We start from the raw sequence: 17342 nt of genomic DNA, 5'->3' as shown, positions 1-17342 counted from the left end.
TATGAAATAGTATGTTTTCATACACTAAGTTATATTTTAGGCTGGTTTGACATGCACAGATGTGTTGCATGGTCTCCTACAAATACTTCCTACTCCATCTTTTTTCCATTTTGTTCAGATCAGGCCTTTCTAACCTATTATATGAATGTTGTAACCCAGGTGATGAAGAAATGAAACTTTCCAGTGTATTATGAAGGAGAAGATGACATCTGTCTCATGAAAAGTCCAAGTTGTCAATGATAGACCTATACATGAACTAAAGTAGGATGGATGATTTTCACTTGATTGAAATATGGATATTATTGACAGAGCTTAAATTTTTAATTTAGCATGGTTATTTTAAACTGACATGTGTGATCTTTAAACAGAAATAAGTGTTCTCTTGCACTGACTGAATGCAATCAGTTAAAATAACACAGATTAAGTTGGGGCTTAGACTCGCTAGCACATCTCTTATGTAACAAATTATTGCATAAACTGAACTGTAACAACTGTCCATGGACACACAGGTAGACCATGCTAAATGCAAGTAAATGAGATATAGCTTAAAGAGGTTTAACTTTTTTTCTAAGCTTATTTGAATTCACAAGCATCCATATCCAAATGCTAACAGTACCTGGCTCAGCTGAGCTGATACACGTTAACATGTTAAACTGTGACTACTTACCCATATGTCTGAGCATTCAAGGGAAGAAATTTCATGCATGAAGACATGATTTTATCATATTTTATCATATTTAAGCTATGTAAGCAGTATCAGCAGAGTTTGCTAGGAAGTAGTGTAGTGGAGCATACTGATTAGGAATGAAGATGGTCACTTTTGACAACTTTGACAATGTTGCAGCCTGTTCTTGAGCACTTCTGAAAAATCATGAGGTACAGACAAAGTGAAAATTGCAGGGAAACTTGTTACATGGTATATGTTTTACTGAGCAGACGCAATGAGCATATATATATGTGTGTGTATATAACTATATATCCATATATGTACGTGTGCGTGTATCGTCCAGTATAGTCAATCCTATCTCCTAAATGTTTAGTGAATATTGTGCATAACTGATGGAGTACTGAAGGATTAAACCTTACATGTAACATTCAGTGGCATGAAACTGATGTTGCTGGATATCCCATCTTCATTCTCTATGCCCTACTTAATTTGAGTGGATATGTGAAAAGCCATTCTTTCAATTCTTGCTTAAAAGTCATTCTTGCCCAGGTTTCACTGGGAGGAAATTATCTTTAACTTCTGTGCTTGCAAATATCTGGCCAAAATGTTATATAATAGGTATGTTTTATTATGAAAATACATTGTCCTATGGTTTAGAACAAGAACCACTGGAAATATTTGGCATATGCCTCATAAGCAAGCAAGACCCTTTCTTGGGATGCACAGCCTCTGCCTTCCAGCGGTGGGTTGAGCATAGAGCTTGCACACTTTCATTTATTGTGCTGGACGAAGCCCACACAGGCTAAAGCGCCAGTGAAGGCATTAAGGGGTCCACAAATTCAGGGGAGGAAAAAAAAGCACTGAGAAAAGAGAAGCTGCTTCAGAAGACCTTTCCTTTTAAGTAGTCCCTGTTCCTTGTCAAAAGCTTTTGTATGGACAGCGTGTTCCACAATCTTTTCGTGGCTTTTGCATATAGATTCTGCAGAGAGCAGGGGAAGAGGGGAGGGTCAGCACAGCAGGGCCTGAGATGTTAGGATGAATCTAAAGTTTCATTGAAACGTTCTACCTCTCTAAAATAGGATTATTATTTTTAAAAAAACTACAGAGGGATAGACGGGCATTAAAAAAACACCTACTGCTTCCTTTTTCTTCTGTCTGTCTGCAAAGAACATAGTATGGTCATAGGTTGAGATGTGACGGATAATTATTCATGGGCTGATTTCAAAATGTTTGTAATATGTATAAAAAGTTTGTGTGTTTATCCAAAGTTCTTTGGCCTAGAAAAAGTGCTTACAGACAAGCTTGGTTTTTAGGAGATTCTTGCATCTACCTGCCTGTCAGCCTGAAATGCTGTAAGAATAAGCTCTTGTGTGATGATTCGGTAACTAGGCTTTTGAGTTTTGTTTGTATTTTGGTAGTATACATCAACATAGCTCTAATGACATCAGCTCAGGATCTACCTCATAAAATTCAGAAGGAAGTTAAAATAAAACAGCATCGATGTAGTTCAGTCCTTTTTTATCTTCAAGGAGGGATCAGTCTAACTTTAGTTTTGGTTTAGTTTGAGGTTTCAGCTTCTTGGGCCATTCAAAGAATAAGCATGAAACAAACCCCTCGAATCAAGTACTTCATAACTTAAGAAAATTACTAATCTGTATCAGTGCATATCACCTCAGCCACATACTTTACCATATTACTGGAATGGAGTAATATTTTGTGACTGCCTCCACAGAGATTTGAATTCTGGCAATTTTGTCTTTTTTTTTTTTTTTTCCCTGTTTTGTTAGCTGAGCAGTTTGGAGGTTTGCCACACACAATTTCTTCAGTTCAAACAATAATTCATTTTAAAAGAAGAAATACTCTTCTCTCCCTAAATTCAACTACATATCAAATGCTGTTATTGGGACTTTTTCCGATATTGAGGTTCTTTCTTATTCCTTGGGCTACAGGAATGTTTGGGAAAGCTGCAGAGCGGAGGTGCTGGATAACATAAAAAAAACACATTAAACACAGTTTGAGAATGTGAATACAGCTTTGAGAGGATCACAGTGACCACCATGTCACTGAATTTGGATAGAAGTCAAGCAAACCCAAATTTATCTTGCTTCAGCCACTTCTCCCTGGGTATTTGGCTCAGCATCATGCACCTGAGTGACTGATTTAAAATTTGCACCTTTTATTATGTGATTTTGCATTACTTTCTAAGAGCTGTCCTATGCTCCAGCTGCTAATGTTCTTTATCTGTGACAACATAGCCACAAATGAAGGTGACCAGCTTTGCTAACAAACCCTACTGCAAAAAATATTGCCTTCAGTATAGTTGATACATAATGGGGTAAAGGTTTTACAGTCGTGACACTGGAGATTACTCTGACCCACTGCTGAAAGCCTGTAGGTCAATGTTGAGGGATAGTAGGAAGAAAAGCAAGCTGTCATTTTGTTCTCCCTTTTCGTGACCTACCATGTGCTCAGACGAAGATGTGATAGGCTTATCTGCATTCTGCTTCTATTCAATAGTCATTGTCTCTGGAAATGTGCAAATGAAATAATGAAGGACATGATAAAGCAGAGCAGGAAAACTCTATTTAAAACATCTGTTTGGGTGCCAGCTGCTTAGTAACAAATACATCTTTAATGAAACCAAACAATCCAGCAGGATTTATTGATTGCTAACAATTGTTTTAAATACAGTCTGGTAGGCTGGGCTGTATGCATCTTCTTTTTTTTTTTTTTTTTTTTCTTTTGTCCAATTAGTTCAGTTGTTTTGAATTAGAGATACTTTGCTATTATCTCTAAAAAAATGCAGTTCACTAGACAGTGTATTATTTTCTTCCAGAATAAAGCATGGCGGAGATGCATAGGATAAAAGATTTTGATGTTCTTTCAGCTGCTTAGGGGAAGGCAGCCATGTGCCTTGTCAAGTCCTTTCACCTCAGCAGCTGCAGTTCAAGTTACAGAATCACAGAATCACAGAATGGTTAAGGTTGGAAGGGACCTCTAGGGATCATCTAGACCAATGCCCCTGCTCCAGCAGGGACACCTAGAGCACGTGGCACAGGGTGGCATCCAGGTGGGTTTTGAAGATCTCTAGAGAAGGAGGCTCCACAACCTCTCTGGGCAGCCTGTTCCAGGGCTCTGTCATCTTCACAGTAAAGAAGTTCTTCCTCACATGGAGGTGGAACTTTCTGTGTTTCAACTTAGACCCGTTACCCCTCATCCTGTCACTGGCCAACACTGAGAAGAATTTGGCCCCATCCTCCCTACCTTCACCTCTAGGTACTTGTACATATTGATCAGATCTCCTCTCAGCCTTCTCTTCAGACTAAACAGGCCCAGCTTGCTTAGTCTTTCCTCTTACGATACTCCAGTCCCTTAATCATCTTGATGGCCCTACACTGGACCCTCTTTAGAAGCTCAATGTCCTTCTTGTACTGGGGAGCCCAGAACCACACCCATTACTCCAGGTGCGGCCTCACCAGAGTTGAGGAGAGGGGCAGAATCCCTCCCTCCACCTGCTGGCAACGCTCCTCCTGATGCAGCCAGGATCCCATTGGCCTTCTTGGTCATGGGACCACATTGCTGACTCATGGTTAACTTGTTGTCAACCAGGACTCCCAAATCTCTCTCCACAGAGCTGCTTTCCAGCAGGTCAACCCCTAATCTGTAACGGTGCCTGAGGTTATTCCTCCCCAGGTGCATGACCCTGCACTTGTCCTTGCTGAACCTCATGAGATTCTTCTCTGCCCAACTCTCCATCCTGTCTAGGTCCCTCTGAATAGCAGCACATTCCAAGTCCAGTCTGAGATCTTCAGTGAAGAGGACATGGTGTTCTTTTCTTGGAGCCTGTTGAATGGTGGAAAGGACAGGGACCACTGTGTTTTTGTGACACTTAAGAGTCAATTTCTGTCAGAAGGATAAGAAAGTCCTGTGAGCCTTGTAAACCTTAGGGCTGACCTGTGTCTGCCTGAAGTTCTACTTTTGCTAACACTGAAGGGGAAATAAAGCAGCACTATCTCAAGCTGGTGGCTTGATGGCACAGAAAGTCCTTTCTGTTTTCTATGAACTTATAAAAATCTGCCATTGACTAGAAAATTGAAGAAGTTCTATTGCCAGGCAAAGCTCTTGCTTTTCACAGAATTACATATGAGTGCTAGTGGGAAATCCCTAAGCACCTAGCTATTTTCAATACACCTGCACAGTCATTAAAGTATTCATAAAGGGACTGATCCTGCAGGGCTTTTAGCTTCAGCAAAAGCTCTCTTTGAGTTCTTTGGAAATTTTCATTTGAAAAGATTGAAAGCTTACACCCAAACATATATGTGACATGCGGCAGAAGTATGTGAAGTTTATTGTTGCTGATTTCAAGCACTTTTTTTTCCTGCTTCAGTAAGCATAAGACATATTGTATTCTAGGTGTTGGACATACCTCACAGAGCCACAGTGCCAAGCTGAGATAACTGTTCAGAAACACATGCAGCTAAGAAAACAAATGGAGTAGATAATTGACTAAAAACGCTAATGTGTTTTTTGAATGATATGTTTAGACAAACAAGTTCTGGCATATGATATATTGAAACTAAACGGTAGTTTGAAACTGTATATGCTTGGCACCCACACTGTGGGGTAATGCTTTCAAATGCTCACAGATAAATGGCTTTGTTAAGCCTTTGCTCATTTAACTTTCTATCTGCACAAGTAGACCTGTTGTCATTATGGCCATTGAAGTGCATGAGAACTGCTGACACTAAGTGTGCGGAGTGGGACTTATGTATATCTGCCATCTAGATGGTTCAGATGAAGCACACTGGTTTATCCGAGACTGACAATCCTTTCTGGATGCATTTTGCTTCATTCTGTGTTTCTGCATTATGTCAGGGATTTTGATCTGTATGTGAGGACAGCAGCAGCATGTACAGCACACCAGAGAGCACACTGACCCATTACATCCCCTGCAAAACTTTGAGTGTCTTTACACTCAAATTCCAGTTTGAACTTTCCATTGTAAGCCCATGTGTTTATCTATCTGTACTTCTAAGTATAGATTTTTTTTTCTCGTTACAGACAAGCCTCTGTTTCTTCCAGGCATTTTATCATAACAGATATCATGTTTCTGCTTGGTACATCTATTCTAAAATGAATAGTAATCTCTTGTTCACTATGGGTCAGGTATTGTGGTGGCAGGCAATATGATCATTATATGGTCAAATAGAGTACACTTCCTATTGCACAATATGCCAAACTCAAAACTGTCACCAGCACAAGGAGGTTAGAAGAGTGGGGCACACTGATATTCCTCAGTTTATTGCCTTTTAACAAGGTTTCAGCATCTCTTCCAGCAGATTAGCTGTGGTGCGAAAACAGCCTGGTTATCAGGTGTGGTTTTTGCTCAACAGTTAGCTGACATTGCAAATCAGTAAGACCACTAAAACCACCACCTTAGATCAGGGCTTGATAAAAAGCCATTGGCTATTGGTTTCGATAATCTTTTTATAGGCTATGCAGGGCATAAAGTCATCTTTTAAATGTATACTACCAGTAAGGAAAGATGTTTTTGACAGTGCGGCCTCTGATTCACATGCGGCAGTAGCTCTCCTGGGGACAGTTGCAGAGGTTCCCACACTTGGCAGTGCTTCCCCTCTCTTTCAGAGGTAGTTGCTGTTGAACTGCTGCAGTTCACAGCTGGATATTTTAAGATGTGTCCTTGCATGGGGCTCCACTGTGTGAGTGTGGGAGCTGCTATAAATAAATATTGCTGCAGTGGAGACAGGAACCTCTAAGAGGGCTGGGGCAGCCTGGTGGGTGAAAAACACTCTGACAATCCCATCCATCACTTGCCATTGCCCATTACTTGACATTTGATCATTATTGCTCATATATCAGAGCAGAAACAAGAGACCTTTGCAGTTAGTGCTCCCTAGAACTGCATTTTGTATTCCAACAATTTAATTTAATTTGTTGCAGGGCTTGTAAGTATCTACACTAGACCATGGTATAACATTCACTTCTCCGTTCAACAGCAGCTACTTTTACAGAGTTTCAGAAATATTATTCTTGCTACAGCAGAGGCCAGAAATGGGAGTTCAGACCTCCTACTGCCAGATGCTATGCAAACACACAGTCATAGCTGATCCTTGCGCTCATGTTCTTATACATTAGACTAATGTTGCGAAGGGAAACAAAGGCAAAAGGATACTGAATTTCTTTTTAGACACACACATGGAAGGGAGGACAAATCTTTTGAGCCTCGGATCTAGCAGCTCAAGGACATTTCTTAAAATAGTTATAAATTTTTGAAGTAGATTTGTATTCAGTTGTTGCCTTATTGCTAATCCAGGAGATAACCCTGAAGATTACAAGAACCTTTCTTAAATTCTATAAAAGAGTAGGAAAAGTATTATTATGAAGAACATAAGAAAGGAAGCACAGAATAAAATTAAGACTTTTGCTATTGTGAGACTGAATGATATAATGTATCAAATGTTTTAAATTCCAGGGATATATAAATATGTATTAGTAGCAATAGCAGGAGACCTACTTTTTTAAAGAGTAATAGCATTTATATTTCATGACCTAAAGACCTGAAATACAGTTGAGTCCCTATGGTGCTATGTATTGGACATAAACATATTCTTACTCCCCATGAGCCAAACCCAGAAAATATTTATTTTCCTGTCTTGTTGTCTTTTCAAAATGCAACACAAATGAAAATCTTGGTTGAGTTGCAAATAACCCAGCTTTTACCTCTTCTCATCAGTTAAATATGCAAAACAACCAGTCTTACAAACCATCTTCATCTTGGTAACAGGCAAAAAAACACATGGCTTTTTCCTGTCATTAAGAGAACCCAAGTAAAGAAAGCAGGTGAAAGATGGTAAAAGGAACCTGGAGACCCAAGCAAAATTAACAGGTGGAATTAGTGTGATCAAGTGCAGATGTTTGTAACATACACAAGTTGTAACATGTGCCTGTTTCTGTGAACAGACCTGTAAATGGCCCTGACGTAGATGCCTACACTGCAGATCTTTAAAGTTATAGGAGATTAATCTGGTGCAATGTGACATGTCTCAGGTGAGTTTAAAAACAGAGATAGATGTGAAGTTCAGTCACTTGCTAGGAAGAATGAGGTTGTCCATCCTGGGTTTTGTTTTGTTTAGTTTTGCAGAAACTTATTTTATGCTAAAAGAAAGGGATAAACTGAACCTAAAGTAACTTGGCTATCAGACTATAAATGTTGTGCCCTGATATATATCAATTACAATCATATTAAGGAAATGGAGATGCTGGCCTATTCCTTTCATGAAAGATATAGGCAGCAAATCCAACTTTCTGCTTTTCTGGGGCTTCAGTACTAATTTGAATAAGAATGATGAAAAGAGAAGATTTGGATGGAGAAAGGAAATGCTCAGAAAAATACCTTTGACACCACTTCCATTGTTGTCTGTCTGCACAATTGCACAGAGATTTTCTGTATGAAAAGTGTGTGGGGATAAATTCTAAGTAGAGACAGTTTCACATTCCTTGAATGTATGACTCAAAGTGAAGCTGTCTTATACTATAAGTTTTTTTCACTTTCAGAATAGATCGGTGGGAAAACCCTTGCTCCAACTTTCCTACAGTTTTTTTTTTTTTCTTTTTTAATTTGAAGCCTAGGTCATTTCCCCTAAGCACTTTCATTTCCGCTGTGCTGTCTTTTACATATCCCCTCCATTTTATCCAGCACCTTTCTCTTGCTCCTCACTATTCTTCTTCCTCTTTGTTCACCATTTCCATATTCACCTCATCATGGATTTGTTCCAAAAACAGTAGAAGGCAGTGGGAGGCTTTCCACTGATTTTGGTAACCTCTCTATGAATTCCCGTTGCTGGAGAATTTGCTTCTCTCCCATTTGCCCTATATCAGACCCTCTCACTGAAATGCCCTTTTAATTTTCAGGGGACAAAATTCTCCCCAAAGCTGTCTGACATGGCATAAGAAGGTCTTCAGATACAGGAGGATTTAACATGCACAGATTCAGCATTTATTTCAGCTCACAGCCATCTCCCAGATTTTGCGAGGTTATCAGGTTAGGAGAAGTTAGAATGATATCACATTTTCAATCTTGAAAAGCCCTCTAGAAGCTGCTCTAGCAGATTTTTGCCATATCCCATCAGTATAGTGGACACATGTTATTGGTTCCTGATTTTTATCAGTGCTTGCTTATTAAAATGACTTTAAAGTATTGCTGAGTAGTTTCAGATGGATTTGCTTATAACACACTGATACAGGCTGGAAAATGATAGAGGATTTAAGTCTGCATATTTTCACTCTCAGTTGTTCTTTTCAACATGTGATATGGCTAGAAGCAATCATATTTCATTTTGCTTATTCAGACCCGTAACAACGAGCAATCACACATGCTATTTGGCATCTGTAAAACTAGATACCATTTGTAAAAATGACGTTCAAATATTTTAACCAGATTCTTATAAAATTCTCTCATTTTTGTCTACTTACAAACACTTTGCTTTGCAGATTTACAGGAGTAAAATTCAGTCTGGCTTCAAAACCTTACAGCAGAATTAATTGAGACTTTATAAAAAAACATAATTTGCAAGCCAGCACACTATTAACATATTAATACTCTGACCCTTTCTGTATGAGGCTCATGAATTCAGATGTGCAACATCTATAGGATGCTATGACAGAAGTAGAAAAGTGAGGTAATGTAGCTCAGTTACACCAATCAAAAGGTTGCTGTGTTCAAAGACAAGGATTAGTGTTAATAATTTCTCTCCAGGGAAGAAAATGCTGGATCCGGGTTCCTTTAGGGTCTGTAGATCCTTGTCAGGATGCAGAAAGGAAGAGATTCCTGTAACTAGGTCATTTCAGTTCCTTTTGTTTGGTAAGAATGGCCTATGAGATAAAAAATTAGGAAATGCCTTTCCACATTTATTAAGATTATATGAATACATCAGTGGAATGAAATTGTTTAAACCTTTAAACACTCTCCTTGAAACATAAAAACATTTTTCAATATTGGTGCAAAACTCTAAAATTACATTTGTTGTTATTATTATTATATGATAAAATAGAATAATAATTATGACTATAGCCATTGCATAGTCATACACATACACATATTATTTCCTTTCTTTTTGCATGCATACATATGATCTTTAAATTGTCTGTAATGTTGTAGTAGCACAGAGTAACCCAAGATGAGAAAATACATTTTAGACATACTATTCACATTTGAAATTAGAAAAAAATCTATCTGCAAGGAGTTTATAACAAAAGTTTGCTTCCCCTCTTCATCATTAAATATTCTTTATCATTAAAATAACATTATTTTAGGAAGGAAAAGTGGAGTATCAGATATGCATGTAGTACTTGCAGGTCCGGTATCCATCAGTTTCTGTAGGACTGATGTCACTGATGAGTTTTAAGGTTAATAAATGGCCAAGTCAGAGGGGAAAGCACATAAGGCTGGGTAAGCCTCATGCAGCTTACTCAAAGACAGTAAATACTCTGGTGAGTGCTCCCTCTAAATCCTACTACATGTCCCAGGAGCAATACATCCAAACATTATTTCCCAAATCTTTATCTTTGAATTGAAGCAAATAAGGTGGTGCATAACGGAAAGATTGAAGGCGTTCGGTGGCAATTTGAGGTACTGCTGTTAAGCCAGTTTATATTCTTATGTATCTTGGTGTTTTCTCAACATTTTTCATAAATTTCTTTGAATTTGGGAAATTTGTTCCTGATAAGTCAATGGCAAGACTCCATTCCTGCATTGCTAAGATCTTTCTTTGATAAAGTGCTCCTGGAAGGGGTGAGTGTGGCAGATGCCTCTACTTTTGCACTTGTGTGTGTGCCTAGTAGTTCTTAACTTCATTTATATAGGGCTGGGTCAGGTTCAAAACTTGCCACATGTGAATAATTCCATTCTTAAGCTTCCTCCCATTTAATTATTTTGAATTCTTCAAATGAATAAAGATATCTGTATGACTTTGAAAGATGTTGCCAAAACATATACTGTAGTATTTTCACATTAGCTACATGCAATGGTTTGGAAAGAAATTTTTGCACACCAGTATATGTATAAAGTTAAAATAAATATTTAATGCAAAAGTTACTGTGCCTATTGTGTTTCTCTCTAGTTATTGCATGAATATGTTATTAACAGACTTCTTTAGATGTTTCATTTTTCATATCTTTTCTACATGAGTCTTGTATCTTTGTCATTATAAAGTTTCCAATATCCAAATACATTATGTCACTTTAAAATGTTTTTATTGGAATTAAAGTAATAACAATTAGGTCTTTTGGGGGCTGGATTTAAATGACTTTCTTGCTTCCTGGATGTGGGAATTTTCCTCTCATTCATCCTAGGTTAGTGCTGATAATAAAGGTAGATATTAAAATGATTTTTAAAGTCAGAATTTTAGTTTACTGTCTTATACAAAACAAACAATTCACTTCTTTGGAATTTTATGCAAAAACAAAATCATAATTATTTTGTGTTTAATTCTTATGTTTTGATTAAATCAAACTGCTTTCTTCCTGTTTTGATTTTTTTCTATCATCAGAAGACAATACTAGTTCTGAAATGATAACTCAAATATTCTTTTCTGAAGAGGTCAAACTGGAATTTTCCAACTTCATCTTATCTTTTTTTTTTTTTTTCCTAAATGAAGGATTTTTTATAGCCAGCGTATTTCCAGGAATTTTTTGTCTCATGCAAGTTATAATTTCCTATAGTAAAAATGTAATGCCAAACAATTTTCGATCAGTTATAAAAATGTTTTACCTTGTCTTATAGTACTGTGTTGGCATTAAGCACCAATGGCAGGGAGAGAAAATTCAAGGAATATTGATTACTCATATGAACAAGGGAAGGGAAATACTTGCAAGAAGAGTGGTCAACAGTGTGATAACTGTGTTTACAACACTTTTTGTATCCTTTTATATTTCTAGTGGAACATCATAAGATTTTGTTCTATTTGGTTTTGTACTTCAGTTTTCAGAAGGGCAAGTTTTATTGCTTTGGGTATTTAAATTTCTGACTTTACTTACTCCAGTTGCTCAGAATAGAAGGTTACAGGCAAATGCATCAAATGGATTTGACTAGCTAGAATTAAAACTTATTTTGGTCTTGGGCTTTAGTTAAGTATGAGTAGAGTACTGGGTCTGGATTGCCTTTCAAGAAACAAGTTCCTCACTAAATTCTGGCATGAATGGAAGCAAGATGGAAACTTGCTCAAAGGATTATACTCTTACTCTTAAGCTTTAAAATAAAATAAAATAAAACCTCTCAAAAAGAGGTATAAATTTCAGATGGCTTTTAGAGCTAACACCAGCTTTCTTTTGATTCTGTATTACCTTTAAATAAGCTATTATACTAATCTGCTATTCACTTATTCACAATTTAGTGGGGGGGTTTTGTTTGTTTGTTTTGGTTTTGTTTGTTGTTTTTTTTCTAGTCACATTTCGCAGTAGGTTTTAAATTCTAGTCCTTTCTGCTGGCATACGTATGGTGAAATGTGGATGTTTAGAAAGTATTTCTGAGTTAATCAATATAATCTAATTTTCTAATCAACAGAAAGAAACAGATATTTTTCTGTGCACTATATCTCATTCAAAAGTAGATGCCTGAAATAGGTCAGATGAATCATGCCCTAAAAGTTCTTATCTCTCTCTAGTGATTATAAATGGACCCAAAACTGACTAGTTCAGAGATAAACACCTGTTCTGTACATGCCTGAAGTTAGGTGAGATGAATCCTGCATTCTCTGACTACCCACAAGAATTCTACTTTTTTTTTTTGACTTACAATAAATGTGCTGATATATGCTTCTCTATTTTAAGTATATTTAAGAAACTGAGTGAGGTCTGTCAAAAAGAATTAATAGACATCAGCCAAGGGAATGGTTTATGTTTAGTTTCATCAGCACGGATTCCTTTTATGCTTGAAGTAGTCTGAGTGTTTCTGTTGAGGGCTACACGAGGTCATGAGAAGGGGAGAAAGCAAACCCTGAATCTATTTCCCCCTTGCGACTTGAATAAGGTGTGAAATTGTGCTAATGTAATTCCAATAAAATCAATCATTTTTACTATTCTCAGCCTAAGAAACAATTTTGCCATTTGCCTCCATGTAACATTGCATCTCTCAACTTATTACTAGCAGTGTGAAAAAGACACAGATGCAAACTTATCAAAGACTAACCAAGACAGGGTATCTCTGATCCTTTGATTCCCTTAGGGGAACTCCTTCCACTTAATGCTGTGCAAGCTAGTTATTTTCTCAAGCTCTCTGGAGGCTTCTGAAATTTATTTCCAAGGGAGTCTGTTCCTAATATGTTGCTTTTTTTATACTGCTTTGCATTTATTTATAAAGCAAAATTATTTTTTTTTAATCTTGTGTGCATGACATTACTTTTTCTCCTTAATATTCCCCTATTTCAGGATAAGCTCTTATGAGGGGTGAAACATGCAAATTTTGCAAATTTTCTTCTGTTTCTGATGGAGGGTAAATGGCTGGTCACTCATTCATTTAGGAGCAAATTCAGATTAAATTGTTCTAATTTTTGCAGTTTATAACCATATGTCCATCTCAAAGGAAATCTGGTTTCAGGACAGCCTTTTCCAGGCAATAGATCCATAAAAGCATAGTTTTCATGTATGCTAATTCTTATTAAGAAAACTTGCAGAGCCAGATAGTAACACATCAATGGTTAAGCCAACAAAAACAAATAGGATCGTAACAGATCACATACAAAAGCTGATTCCAAATGGGTGCATATTATATCTGGTTCATTAACCTCAGTGCAGCTAAACAGATTTTACATCAGCCCTAGATCTAACTTTAATACATGAATCTGTTAAAACAAAATGGAAACATATTGATTGAGAGATTAAAATTTGTAGGAATTTGCCTCTTTCATAAGGGTTCCATACATCCATATGAAGCACTTCTGCCCTTTCTAAAATAGTCCTGATATTTCTTGACATGCCAAATTCTTCAGGAGAGCAAAATGCTCTTCACCTTTTCTGTCAGACTTCCTTGGATCACCCATGGAAGCTTTCATCTTCATTTTGTTCCCCAGATTATTTAGTTCTGTGAACATTGCTAGACCACCAGTACTGGAGACTGAAACATTGCTTTAATACAGCAGAGCACAATGACCAGCCATGGTGTGAGTTTCTTTTTCTAAACTGCCACCCCCAAACCCAACAGCTCCAAATGCACTGGAAGGACACCGTATGAAATCTGAACTGAGGGGTATGATAAGGGACACACTCCAGAGTTTAGTATAGAGAAAACTATTGAGTTTGATGCTCCATTTCTCATGCTAGGCACCTATGTGCCTCACTTCAGCATTCAGCCCTTAGTTACTGAGGAAGCACAGAGCCTGCCACAAATCTCTTGACTGTTTCTGAAAACAGAACTTAGGACCATTGTAGCAAGCTTGCTTTTGAATTTACCTAACTAGGCATATCTCCATTAAAACGGAGGCAGCCTACTACGGAGCATGTAGCCCTGCATTTCTTTCTTTCCTTACTGCCAAATGCCACAGAGGCAGGAATCCCACCAAATTGCTCCTCTTACAGGGTCTTTTCTCCAGAAGCTGTGACTGCTTAAAAGGGCTGCCATGGTTATTCAATACTGAATATAAAACAATTAAACAAATAAGCCAGATTTTTTTTTTTTAAAATAGGCTTTGGATCAGAGAGTTGAATCTTAGTACTTAGCTGAAACTTTAACAGTCATCAAAACTGTTCAAAAACACTTTAAATGACCCTGAATCAGCTCAAAGAAATTGATGAATGTATTATGTGGCTCTTCATGAAAGCAGTCTTTATATTTCCTGGCATCAGTGAAATAAATGGTTGTTTAAATTAGGGGAGAAGCAGGTTGTTTCTGTAACTAGTTTGCTTGGGAATAAAATAATATATTTAAGCTGTTGTTTCACAGGTAGCAAATTTTGGGAGGGTATTTCTCTCGTCAGTTTTTTTACACTTCTGATATCAGTGTACATCTGTGTACTGCATGTTTCAGTGTATGTGCATATCAGTGTCAATGTATTGGTATTCATAATGTATTCATGTAATGGTATTCATAATATCAGGTCCAGAGAACTTACAGATATGTAATGTCACTGGGAAAAGTTTGAATATTCATCATTCATACTAGTGGCCAAGCTAATAGGCTAGATATTTCTTTTTTGCTTATTCTTTATATCTGTTCTCTCCAAAGAATTAAAAATATCAGGAGTCATTATTTCATATCTGTTCTGCTTGTTCAAGTGGAGAGTAAGTATTGTTTAGCTCATCCCTCAGAAAGAAAAAGTTCTCTTCTGTCTCTGGGTATGTATAAAACTAAGATAAACCAGATCAAGTCCAGATGTTGTCTTGCCATGACAGCATAGTAAATTAGATTAAAAACAGGATAATTGGGTGACAAGCTACATGCTATTCCTGTCAGAAAGTTGCTGGTAACCAAGCTCCTTTGAGATTGCTCCTGTATATTGTACTGTATAATTCTTCTGTTCCCAGACTTTATTTGATGCCTGCTAGTTGGCATGGTTCAGGGAGCCATGATGTCAGGGAGTGTGCTAACAATTAAACAGGGTAATACTCAGACCTGTGCTTTGGCACTATTTAGTTTACTTACGGAGATGCAATGACTGTAAACTAGGACTGTTTTCCCTTTACAGAGGGCAGTAATTTCAGAAAAAAAAATAGATTGCATTTACCTATGAACCTAGGATGACCAACAGAAAGTCAGAATTTTAGGCTGTAGAAGGTACATTTGAGGACACACATATGCCCCTGTAAGCTTAATGATGAACCTCCAGTTGGCTCTAGGTTTATTTTCACATTTAATTCCTCTTATATGTGACCTCTTCATGGATTCTGGACCTCTGAATAATCATTATTGAGTTGGTGTCCATTCAAGCCTACATTAGTAGAAGAAATGGAGGAAAAAAGCAGAATGGACTCCTATAGAGAAAGAGAAAACATGCAAGGTAGGTGACTTTTTTTTTTTAACAAATATTCAATTAAAAATACTTTTGATTAAGAAATAAACTAAAATATGACATATTGAAAGGAAAATATTAACCAGAGCAAGCAGCTAGTGCCCAACATTGTTCTTGGCTAGACTCTATCATGGTGAGAACAAAATTGGACCAGAAATTCAGTTAGATTTGGCTCCTCTTATAGATTGACTAGTAAGTGCAGCTGGGAGTTGTCATGGGAGCTCCCTGACTAGACATGCTGGAGAGCTTGGTGGTTTCTGTGGACATTCAGGGCAACAAAGTCAGGCAATGATGACTGAATATGTGTGTCTGCTGTGTCCTGGGATGAAACAACTTGTCATCTTAAAGTGGCCTTGAGAGTGTAGACTTGTAATGGGAGTTGACCATAAAGCACTATTTACTGTTAAAGGCACATGAGTTTCTCTGCAATATTTACCTATGTCACAGACTGTCTCTGGTAGTGGACTGTGCTGATTTATGCATAGGGAAGTTCAAGAATTCTTGCTGTAGGCAATGTTTATCTGCCTTCATCTTCTTATTATTTAGCATTATTACTTTCTGTTAAGAGCTGGCATTAGCAGGTGCCTTAGAAATGTGGTAAGACCATGAAATGGTCTTAAGTGACAAGAAATGTGGTGTGATCTTTTGTGTATATTGAAACTGATGACAGTTACGCAGGAGACCATGTGCTCCACAGCTGAGGGTGAAGAATATGCACTGTGAGCATGCAATTGTACTGTCAGCTGCACCACCTCTTGCAGCACCTGTGAATCTAAGAAAGATTCAATATGATGTTCAGGTATACTGATATTTTTTTTTCTGTGAAAAAAGAGATATTATTTTCTATCAGTATACCTTTTTCACATAAAAAAAAAAGAATCACAGTAGGTTAAATTGAAGGTGAAAAGCAAATGTAGGTAGATAAAAAGCAAATGTAGGTAGACACTGAGAATAGCATTTATCTGTAATTAAGTTACACTAAATGACGAGTTACTCTAGAGAACACAGTATGATAAAATGACACTAGTTGGCTAAGGACTAATCATGTCTCCTTCAAAAAATGTTATTTGCTGTGCTAGAAAAGTTTTTAACACCATGCTCAGGTGTTATTAACTCAGGTGAGTGTCAGAGAATAACAATAGTTTAAATAGGTTTGCATTGGCTTTGTCTATTGCAAGAACTGACTGGGCTTATTTGATTGGGATCCTGTGTTCTGACAAGAACTCAGCTTTAGTGAGATAGATCTCAGAAAAATCAGTTACTGGGAAGAAACCCCAAAGGACCCCTTTTATCTTTTAGCTTACGTATCCCAGCTAAACCATTGTCAGGGCAGACAGAATGAATCACTGACATACACGTTTCTGTTTTTATTTTGCATTTTGTGCCAGGTTGGCCTATCACTGGCCATCACTGGCTTGTCCAGTTCATGCAGGTCATTTTCTTTAATGATCAAACATTGTCTTTGGGCTGTTACTATGAAATACCATGCAGCACTGCAAGTACATTTAAAATTGCTGCTTTTGCTTCTGGCTTGCTGTAGTTGCAGAAATGGAAGTGCTAGACCCATAACAATAATCCTCCTCCCACTTCAGATTCAGATTTGAACCAGTATGATGAGTCTTTCCTCCCTGTCTCTGAGTCATTGTCAAATAGTC

This window comes from Tinamus guttatus, unplaced genomic scaffold (assembly GCF_059628265.1).
Source record: "Tinamus guttatus ecotype Peru unplaced genomic scaffold, ASM5962826v1 Tinamus_guttatus_pri_ptg000048l, whole genome shotgun sequence".
Lineage (NCBI taxonomy): Eukaryota > Metazoa > Chordata > Aves > Tinamiformes > Tinamidae > Tinamus > Tinamus guttatus.
The sequence above is the reverse complement of the archived record's forward strand: the minus strand, read 5'-3'. Positions refer to the sequence as shown.